Source organism: Phaseolus vulgaris, chromosome 11 (assembly GCF_051622355.1).
Source record: "Phaseolus vulgaris cultivar YP4 chromosome 11, ASM5162235v1, whole genome shotgun sequence".
In the NCBI taxonomy this organism is placed as follows: domain Eukaryota; kingdom Viridiplantae; phylum Streptophyta; class Magnoliopsida; order Fabales; family Fabaceae; genus Phaseolus; species Phaseolus vulgaris.
Window position 1 is genome coordinate 31,067,917 of NC_143508.1, and position 11,814 is coordinate 31,079,730.

The 11,814-nt window shown below is 34.7% G+C and overlaps 2 pseudogenes; one reads left to right on the top strand and one right to left on the bottom strand.

Annotated features, from left to right (window-relative positions):
- Nucleotides 1-2,176: 2,176 nt before the first annotated feature.
- On the bottom strand, nucleotides 2,177-2,282 carry LOC137811553 (small nucleolar RNA R71; annotated as a pseudogene).
- Nucleotides 2,283-6,905: 4,623 nt separating this feature from the next.
- LOC137812066 (small nucleolar RNA R71) lies at nucleotides 6,906-7,011 on the top strand (annotated as a pseudogene).
- Nucleotides 7,012-11,814: the final 4,803 nt, after the last annotated feature.

Sequence of the window (11,814 nt, forward strand, 5' to 3'; positions counted from 1 at the left end):
GATTAATTAGACTAATTTTATGTTTTAATGAACAAGCCCAAAGCGCAACGCATGAAGACACCTAACCCTAGCAAATTAGGTTAAATAGGGGCTATAGGCACAACCCTAGGGTGCCAGATTGAGAGGTAAACACCATTGAGTGAATTGTAACTAATTGGGAGAATGGAAGGTGCTAGAAGTATGCATGGCTAATTCTACCCTTTGAGATTTAGAGTAATCTGTTCAAACCCTTATGTATTGAGGTGATATTTAATTATGATATAATACTCTGTTCTTGATTGATTATTGGTATTGTTGTTTTGCTTTTAAATATTTGTGACATGTTTGAGGATCGTAAATTTGACTGGGAATTATTTTTAGGGTTCTAACCTAAACAACAATACTTAACATATTTGAGTGTTAGGAATAGACTGAAAATGTTAATTGCTATTAATGTCTGAGCTTGATTCTAAGTTGTTCTTATAATTATGGGAGAGATCGATATTTAGGGAACATTCTTAAGAATTTTATATGCGAGGAATCAATATGAATGACTTTTATACGACATCAATTTCAATCAAAGAACATAATGTTAACATGCTAATCAAAATACATAAGAGAGAGATAGATGAAACCTAATTCTTCTTTTTCCAACTTGAAGCAACCAATTCTTTGTCTGTTTTTTTATTACTCATTGCCAACACAACCATGCTCAACACACTTTTAATTGTTCTGTTTTATAATTAGCGATTATTGTACATGATAATTCAATGTTCCTTGTGGGATCGATATCCATCCTTAAGGACAAATTATTAGTTCGGAAAATGCAGTGCACTAGTCGTAAAAAGTTTTTGGCACGGGGAACATGTTTGAGTTGTTGAGTATAGTTTCCTAAATATTTTGAACATTTTAATTGTTTTGATTTGTTTTTATATTTTTTATTTTATTTTATTACATATTTTATTTTATTTTAATTTGTAGATCTTCTATTTTAAAATGAAAATTTATATTTTTTTTTATATTTTTTCTTTACAGTATTTTTTGTTTTGTTTTTGTTTTTATTTTTATTGTATTTTGATTATGATTTTGATTTTGTTTTTATTTTTATTGTATCATGATTTTGATTTTGATTTTGATTTTGTTTTTGTTATATTTTATTTTATTTTGTTTTAGTTTTTATTTTTACGTAAGTTTACATAGTTATCTTTAAATTATTTTAGTTAGTTGTTTACAGTTATAATTTTCTGTTTTATTTTATTTTGTTTTAGTTTTATTTTATTTTGTTTTTATTTTTACTCGTAGTATTTACTTTTTATTTTAAGTACGTTATTATATTGTACTTATAAGTTTTTATTTATTTTTATTTTTTATTTTTTATTTATGCATTTTGCGTAAGTTTTTATTTTATTCATATTTTTGTTATTTTTTTTTCTTAGCGTCATTTTAGTGTTTTACTTTGTTTTGTTTTTGTTTTGTTTTATTTTTAAGTTTTAGTTTGTAGTTTAAACAGTTATTGGTTTTATTTTAGTTATTTATTTAAATTTTTTGTTTATTTTTTTTTTAAAAACATAATATAAAATACAAATTTTCTGTTACTGCTTGTGAATTTTTCTTGCTAACCCTTGCATTAGCTGCTTTTATATGATATTGAAAGGTCAGATTTCAAACCAATTGCTTTTTGAAGCAGAAATTGCGAAGGTAGCTAAAAGAAACCGAAAATTAAAGAAGAAAGAGAAGCAAGAAGATAATAGAGAGGACTCTACAACAACTTCTTTTTCTATTAATATTTTTTAGGAGGAGAACAACATGGCCGAGGAGGAAGCACCACCTCCTAGGAGGACTCTTGGAGACTAAGCCATACATCAAAGGCCTAAACACTTTTCTAGCATGGCAATACCGGCTACTAATAGGGCCTTGGAGATGAAGTCAGCGTTCCTCACCCTTATTAGTACCAATCAATTCATAACGATGGACCATGGGAATCCCCACACACACTTGGCTACATTTTATGAATTGGTGGGAACTAGGGGTTTTCAGTCAGGTGATTTGGAGAGTGTGTATATGCGTTTATTTCCCTTTTCTTTGGCAGGGAAAGCAAATGAGTGGCTTAAATCACATCTTAATCAGAGCCTAACTAGATGGAAAGATGTGGAGGAATAATTTCTACAAAGATTTTTTCAAATTTCTCGTTACATTAAAGCTAAGTCTTAAATTTCTATGTTAAGACAAGGAGCAAAGGAATCTTTATGTGAGACATGGGAGAGATTCAAGATCATGTTGATAAAATGCCCAAATCATGGGTTTGAAGAAATTGCTCAACTGAGCATATTTATTAATGGTCTTAGGTTTGATACGAAGATGCTCCTAGATGCCGCAGCTGGTGGCTCAATGATGGTCGTTGATGTAGAACAAACAATGAGAATTATTGATGCTTTGGCCACAACTGATTATCAAACTCAGCATGACAGACATGGTCATCAAAAGAGAGGATTATTGGAATTGAATACTGGAAATGCATTGCTAGCTCAAAATAAAATTTTGACATAGCAGATTGAGCAACTGACCAACTGACCGCACAAATGGCCACACTACCCCAAAAGTTGCAGGCGGTTCACTCGTTCCAAAGTCAAAATATACCTATCAGGTGTGATTTTTGTGAAGGTGATCATCCTAATGGTCGCTGCTCTTATTAGTTCAACTCTTTTGAAGCTAAGGTAAATTATATGGGCAATCAAGGAAGGCAAGGTGGTTTTTCCAACAATTATTCCCAAGGTTGGAAAAATAATCAAAATCAAAATTTTGGGTGGAAACAAGACCATAGTTCATCCAACAAGCAAAGACATTTCCCACAGCAACATCAATCTAATTATCCATCCATCCCTGACAAAATGAGTAAAGTTGAAGATGCTTTACCAAAGATTGTGAGCTCGCAGGAAAATAGCATGGCCATGATTAGAAGTATTGAGATCCAGATGGGACAGATGACCAAACAAATTGGACAAATTGCAGAGGGACCAATTGGCCAATTCTCAGCCAACACCACAACCAACCCTAAGGAGCATTGTAATAAAATCACTATTGAGAGTGAAAAATAAAATAAAAGAGGGAGATGGTGAGATGGTGAATGTTGCAAGAAAAAGGAGAAAATTATGAAGTTGTAGAGAGTGGAGTTTCAAAAGAATTATCCCACTCTTTTATGCCCATAAATGAAGAAAAGAAAGGATTTTTTTTCTAAAAATTTGCTTCCAAAAAATTATTTTGTAGGATGGCTGGAGAAAAAACATTATTTGAAGGAATTAAAAGGAACATGTGTTACTTTGAAGAAAAAAGATATAGAACCGAAAGCTGAAAGCAGTTTTTTAAAGCTGAAAGACTTGCCCAAGATATTCAAGGATCTAGGGAGTTTTAATATTCCTGTGTCGATAAATGATTTATTTGTTAATAATGCATTATTGGATTTAGGGTCAAGTATAAATTTGATGCCACTAACCATGTTAAGACATATAGGTGACTTAGAAGTTAAACCCACCACGATGCAATTACAATTGGCTGACATAACTGTGAAACATCCTTATGGTGTGGTAGAAGATGTTCTTATGAAGGTAGACAAGTTCATATTTCCAATGCATTTTGTTATCTTGGACATTAAAGAAGACGAGGAAGTCCCTTTGATTCTCGACAGAACTTGTATGAAGACCGCTAAAGTCATAGTGGATGTGGATAAAGCAGAACTTAGAGTAAGGTCTCTGGAGGATGAGGTAAGATTGAATCTTTTTGATGATGTGACTAACTGTATTGCAGATAAGGATGTGAGACAAGAAGAAATTTCAAAAGATGGTGAACAGATGGAGGGTTCAAAGCCAAAGGAGAAAGTTATACCTCGAAAAACGTTAAAGACAAAAGAATACAAGGATAATCAAGGGGACTCAGTAGAGGAAGATGAATATTTGCTAGGACAACCTATCGTAATTTTTTATTTTGTATTTTGAATAAATTTGTTGTTTTGTTAGGAATAAATTCTTCCTATTTTCAACTTTTTGAGCTTTCAAAATTTAGAACCAACCATTCCTTTTTCTATATTTATTACATTTGTGTTCTCCTTCCTTAAACATTTTTGAAAATATATCATCAATGGTTAGGGCGCAATAATAATAAAAATAATTTTTTGGCTCAAAGGGGATATATATAAAAATATTGAAATTCTAATAAGATAAAGGTTGACTATTTGGCCCTAGGTTCCTAATTAATACAAAACAAATGCCTCAATAATCTTCCTGCTCTTTTATGATGTAATAAAGATAAAAATTAAGCAACCACAATTGTTATTTCATCAGTAAAACTCTCAAACTGTTTAAGGTTCACACACTCACTTGATTTAATTGGTCTCATTCCTTTTTGTTTTGCCATTCTCTGTCATAATCAATTATCCTGTTAAATTTTCATGTATCACAATTTCAACTATATTTACATAGGGATTCAATCAAATTTTCTTTTCTAAGCTGTGTCTAATTCATCTTACTATTTAATATTTAAAAACAAATTCTTTTTTTCCACAATTCAAAATTAATATTTTAGTTCTTTTTTATTTGAGAAAAATAAAACTAGAAACCAAACAAAATAAAATTGATATTTATTCAAGAAAAATAATTCAAGACATAAAACAAACAAAATAACAAAAAAAAAGAAAAATAAAATAACTGAAAAATAAAATTAAAAAAATAGAAAAAATAAAACAAAATTCAAATAACTGAAAAGAAAAGAGAATTAGAAAGATAAAACCATATTTTTGCTCAATCATCTCTTCCTAAGAAGTAATCCACCTCTTTGTTAAAATCTTCATCTATACTCTTTCTTCATTTGCTTGATCTTTCCCCTTGAATAATAGAACCTGTCCCCAGACCAAACTACATAAACTGCAAAATGATTAGGAGGCATGTAGGGAGTGGGTTACCTTTGAGGCAAAAATAAAATAAAAGGTTTTTTTTTTTTAAAATAAAATCAACAAAGGTAAAAAAAACAACATAAAACTAAAAAGTGGACTGGGTTGCCTCCAGTAAGCTCTTTATTTAACGTAATATAGCTTGATGAAAGTTTTTATCAACGGGGATAATTATTCTACTTGGCCAGTGCTTTTGTTATCACTTTCGTTTTCCTTGCAGATGGTTTTTCCACTTCAATTGTTCCATTCAGTTTAATTCCTTAATGACCCACAATTGCTTCATCTTCTTCATTCCTTTCTCCCTACCTGCGTTGAGCATGATAGGTTGTACTGGCCAATATTCATCTTCTTCCAGCGGCTTCCCTTGATTGTTTCGGTCTCCTTTTGCCTCTAACTTTTCCTGAGGTGGAATTTTCTCCTTCGGCTTTGAACCCTCCCTTTGTTCTCCATCTTTTGAAATTTCCTCTTGTCTCCCATCCTTATCTGCAATACAGTTAGTCATGTCATCAAAAGATTAAATCTTATCTCGTCCTCTTGAGACCTTACTCTAACTTCTTCTTTGTCCACATCCACTATGACTTTAACGGTCTTCATAAAAGGTCTACCGAGAATCAAAGGGATCAACTCATCCTCTTTCTTGTCCAAGATGAAAAAATCCATCGAAAATATGAACATGTCGACCTTCATAAGAACATATTCTACCACACCATAAGGATGTTTCACTGTCAGCCAATTGTAAATGCATCGTGGTGGGTTTAACTTCTAAGTCACCTATTTATCTTAACATGGTTAGTGACATCAGATTTATACTTGATCCTAAATCAAATAAGTTATAATTAACAAATAAGTCATTTATCGACACAGGAATATTAAAATTCCTTGGATCCTTGAATTTTTTGGGTAAGTCTTTCTGCTTCAAAAGAACTGCTTCCAGCTTCCTGCTCTATATCCTTTTCTTCAAAGCAACACATCTTCCTTTTAATTCTATCAAATAATTGTTTTTCTCTGACCATCCTGCAAAATAATTTTTTGGAAGCAATTTATCAGAAAAAAAAATCCTTTCTTTTCTTCTTTTATGGGCATAAAAGAATGGGATAATTCTTTTGAAACCCCACTCTCTACAACTTCATATTTTTCTCCCTCTTTTCTATTTTCTCCTTTTTCTTCCTCAACCTTCACCATCTCACCATCTCCCTCTTTTATTTTATTATCACTCTCAGTAGTGATTTTATTACAATGCTTCTTAGGGTTGGTTGTGGTGTTGGTTGCGAATTGGCCAATTGGTCCCTCTGCAATTTGTGCAATTTGTTTAGCCTTCTGTCCCATCTAGATCTCAATACTCCTAATCATGGCCATGCTATTTTCCTGCGAGCTCACAATCTTTGATAAAGCATCTTAAACTTTACTCATTCTGTCAGGGATGGATTGATAATTAGATTGATGCTGATGTTGGAAAGGCTCTTGCTTATTGGATGAACTATAGTCTTGTTTCCACCCAAAATTTTGATTTTGATTATTTTTTCAACATGGAGATTAGTTGTTGGAAAAACCACCTTGCCTTCCTTGATTGCCCATATAATTTACCTCAGCTTCAGGTAAGTTTGACTGATAAGAACAGTGACCATTAGGATGATCACCTCCAAAAAAATTACACCTGATAAGTATATTTTGACTTTGGGACGAGTGAACCGCCTACAACTTTTGGGGTAGTTTGGCCATCTGTGCAGTCAGTTGCTCAATCTCCTGTGTCAGAATCTTATTTTGAGCCAACAATGCATCTACAGTATTCAATTCCAATAATCCTCTCTTTTGATGACCTTGTCTATCATTCTGAGCTTGATAATCAGTTGTGGGCAAAACATCAATAATTCTCGTTGCTTGTTCTACATCAACAACCACCATTGTGCCACCAGCTGCGGCATCTAAGAGCATCTTCGTATCAAACCTGAGACCATTAATAAATATACTCAGTAGAGCAATTTCTTCAAACCCATGATTTTGGCATTTTCTCAACATCATCTTGAATCTCTCCCATGTTTAACAGAAAGATTCCTCTGCTCCTTGTCTAAACATAGAAATTTCAAACTTAGCTTTAATGTAAGGAGAAATTGGAAAAAATCTTTGTAGGAATATTTCCTCCACATCTGGTTAGGCTCTGATTAGGATGTGATTTAAGCCACTCCTTTGCTTTCCTTGCCAAAGAAAAGGGAAATAAACTCATATACACACTCTCCAAATGACCTGGCTAAAAACCCATAGTTTCCACCAATTCATAAAATGTAGCCAAGTCTGTATGGGGATCCTCATGGCACATTGCTGTGAATTGATTGGTACTAATGAGGGTGAGAAACTCTGACTTCTTCTCCAAGGCCCTATTAGTAGCACATATTGCAATGCTAGAAAAGTGTTTAGGCCTTTGATGTATGACATTGTCTCCAAGAGTCCTCCTAAGAGGTGGTGCTTCCTCCTCGGCCATGTTGTTCTTCTCCTAAAAAATATGAATAGAAAAAGAAGAAGTTGTTGAAAAGTCCTCTCTATTATCTTGTTGCTTCTCTTTCACCTTTAATTGTCGGTTTCGGCTTCAAATAGCAATTGGTCTTTTGGAATCCGACTTCTCAATATCATATAAAAGCAACTAATGCAAGGGTTAGCAAGAAAAATTCACAAGTAGTAACCGAAAATTTGTATTTTATATTTTGTTGTTTTTTTTTTCAAAAATTTAAAAATAAATAAAAATTTAAATAGCTAACTAAAATAAAATCAATAACTGCCTAAACTATAAATTAAAACTTAAAAATAAAATAAAATAAAACAAAACAGAATAAAACACTAAAAATGACAATAAGAAAAAAAATAAGAAAAATATTCAGAAAAGAATATGAATAAAATAAAAATTTACATAAAATATAAACTAAAGACAAGATAAAAGAAAAAATTAAAAATATATAAATAAAAACTTTAAAATACAATATACTAACGTACTTAAAATAACAAGTAAATACTAGAAGTAAAATAAAACTAAAACAAAATAAAACAGAAAATTATAATTGTAAACAACTAACTAAAATAATTTAAAGATAACTACGTATACTTACGTAAAAATAAAAAATAAAATAAAATATAACAAAACAAAACAAAAACAATATCAAAATCATAATCAAAATAAAATAAAACAAAAACAAAAACAAAATAAAACAAATACGTAAAGAAAAAAATAAAAATAAAATAAAAACTTTCTTTTTAAAACAACAGATCTACAATTAAAATAAAATAAAATAAAATAAAATATATAAACAAATAAAAACAAAATATTCACAATATTTAGGACACTATAACCAACAACTCAAACATGTTCCTCGACAACGATGCCAAACACTTGATGACTTTCTACGGCATGTGCACCGCGGTGTCAGAAGTAATAATTTGTCCCTAAGGACGGATATCGATCCCACAAGGAACAGTGAATTATCATGTACAATAATCGCTAAATATAGACAGAACAATTAAAAGTGTGTTGAGCCTCATGGACAGGGTCTCTAAGGGAATGATAAGCCGGAACGTGGAGGTCTATGTCAGACTCATGTCACCAACACGTCAAGGACTTGGAGGAGGTCTTTGAGGCTTTGAGGAAGACGAATATGAGGCTCAACCCGAGAAGTGTGCATTCGTTGTTAAGGAATGCAAGTTTTTGGGTTTTATGTTAACCCACCGGGGAATTGAGGCCAACCCGGATAAATTTCAAACGATAACCGAGATGAGAAGCCCTCCGAACGTGAAAGAGGTGCCACAACTCATCATACATCTTACCGCCCTCTCAAGGTTCGTCCCTCGGCTAGTCGAGCGAATGCGGTCGATGGTGCAACTGCTCCAAAAAGCATCCAAGTTCAGCTGGGATGAAAAGTGTGAAAAAAATCTTCCAACAACTGAAAATGTTCTTATCCTCACCGACAGTGATTCAGAAGCCGAGATCCGACCAACCGATGATAGTCTACCTGTCGGTCTCGGAAGAGGCGGAGGCGGTCATTGCAATTCTCGTGCAGAAGGTTGAGAAGGAAGAGCGCCCTGTGTACCTTTTCAGTCAGAGACTCCACGCGGCCGAGACAAGGTACCAGATGATAGAGAAGGTAGCATTTGCCTTAGTCCTGACGGCCAGATGGATGAGACCCTACTTCCAAAATCACACCATCATGGTAAGAACTGACTACCTAATCTTTAAAATTTTATCTAAGCCTGATCTTGCAGGACAAATGGTAGGATGGTAAGTGGAGCTCTCGGAATTTGATATCTGGTATGAACCGAGGGGTGCGATAAAGTCCCAATGCTTAACTTACTTCTCGACCGAGCTAACTCCCCAGTAGGATCTTTGGGTCGGATGGACGGTGTATGCTAATGGATCGTCCAACAAAATGGTGTGTGGAGTTGGTGTCTTTCTCGAGGGTCCAGGCAACCTCATTCTCGAGCAGGCACTTAAATTCGAGTTCTAGATCACCAACAACCAAGCTGAGTACGATGCCATCCTAGCTGATCTAAACTTGGCGTACGACATGGGAGCTCGCGAAGTAACATGTAAAAGCAACTCCCAGTTGGTGGTCGGTCAGATAAAGGAGGAGTTCAAACTGAAGGAACCATTGTTGCAAAGGTACTACCATACGATCTCCAACCTTATTGTCCGGTTCAAAAGGATAACGGTGGAGCACATCCGCAAAGAGGACAACATGAGGGTCGACGCGTTGTCTTGACTCGCTACGACTAAAAAGAAAAGCCACCACAAATTTGTGGTACATATTTGTCTAAAAATTCCCAGTGTAGGAAAGGTTGAATGCTTGACCATATAATTGAGGACGACACCTGGATGACCCCAACAAATCCATGAGAGGCATGTGAGAAACCACTCGGGCGGGAGAACGATGGCAGCAAAGGTGCCTTGGGCCAGATACTTTTGGCCGATCGTCCTAAACTACTTGCAGAATATGTGAAGAAATGAACTAAGTGTTAGGAGTATGGCCCTTTGGGGAATGGATATCATAGGTCCCTTCAGCCCGGGAAAAAGACAAATAAAATTCCTCTTGGTCGGAGCATATTATTTCACCAAATTGATCGAGCCTGGGCCCTTCGCCTCCATTTCAGCCAAGAATGTTGAAAACTTCGTGTGGAGAAGCATAGTATGCTAGTTCAGAGTCCCCAACACTATCATAACTCATAACGATCGAGAATTCATTGACTGAGGGCTTCAGTCTTTTTACGAAGATCTTGGCATAAATTTAGTGACAAGCTCGGTCGAGCACCCCTCGACCAACGGGCAGGCCGAAATAGTAAATAAGGTCATCCGTAATGAGTTAAAGAAGCGACTCGACATGACGAAAGGGTGGTGGATCGAAGAGCTAGTAGAACTCTTATGGGTGTAATGCTGCACACCCCAAACTTTGAGATAGGAGACACCCTATGGCCTAACCTACCAACCGAGACCATGATTTCGGTTGAGGTGCGGGAGCTATCCCTTAGAAGGCAACACTTTGATTTGTCCTTGAATCAGGAGAGTATGTCGATCAGACTCAACCTTCTAAATGAGATGCGAGACAGAAGCAAGATCCGTGAAGCCTCATGCAAGCTCTGGGTGTACAATGCGAAGGTTCAACTAAGAAGTTTTCAGAAGGGGGATCTCGTCTGGAAGACGAACGGAAAGTTCTCGTCCAACTAGTGATGGAAGAGGCCTAAGCACAAGCCGAACAACTAGAAGATCAGGGCCCACAATTAGGTCTATGGCCAAGAAGATACAAGAGGACTGGGATACTGCTACTCATGGCAGAGAAACATTTCTCTACATGTTTAAAGAAGCCAAGACCCTAGTTTAAATATTATAGAGAATTTATTTTCTTGTCAAAAGTAGAATAGAAATTTTACTAGTATTTTTTTCTAAAATGTAGTTAGGGTTGGATTAGGCATTAAAAACCACCCTATGTTAAATTAGGGTTTCTAGAATACTCATAATTAAACCTAGGGTCGGTCTTTTAACCTAATTGAGTCACATGATGCACACCTTGATCATGCTTGCCATGTGATCTCAAATAGGCGCCTAAATTCAAACTTTAATATTTGAATTTTCCACCAATTTTCCTTGTTCAAATTCGGCCCTCTAATTCTATATAAGGAGGTGCTTGGTTCATGTATTTTCAAGATTAATGAATGAGTGAAATTGCTGTCAAAATATTGAGCCAATTCTCACTCTTGTCTTACCTCTTTAGATAAACACTTTAGTCTTCAACTCTCCACCTAGCTCAAGTGATTAGGCCTCACCTATCACTCTCCATACTTAGTATGCACCTCCAAGGAAACCGCAAGCTACATGTGAGCCTCCTTGCACGCCTCCTCCATTGAAGCTTCCCCCAATCCTCTCCAAAATTCAATCAAAGAATTCGGTTATGAAGGCACAAATCCATCATTTGGTATCTAGAGCCATCGTTCTTCAAGAGCTAAGTGTGCCTTATCTTCTTTTAATTTTTATGTTCTTCTTATTTCCGTGTTGTTCATTATGTTCTTGAATGTCTTGCTGTTTTTAATTTCGTTTTTAGTATATGTGCTGCTGTTTTAAAATTCTATTCGGTGCATTATTTTGTTCAACTGTTCTTTAACAATCCGGTTGCAATGTTATAGGTTTCCATTGAGTACTTTGTGTGTGCTGATCTGTTTTTTATTTTAATTGAGTTTTCTTGCTGTTTTAATCGGTGCAAATTAATTGTGTTTGAGTCATTTTGATTTTTGAATCCATACAAGTTTTGTCAAATCATGTTTCTCCTAAAATGTCATCAATTCTATGTAGTACTTTTATTGATAATTTTGGTTGATTGATAATTATGTGCAGTTTTATAATTATGTTTTTGAGCTTTTGGTGCATTTTT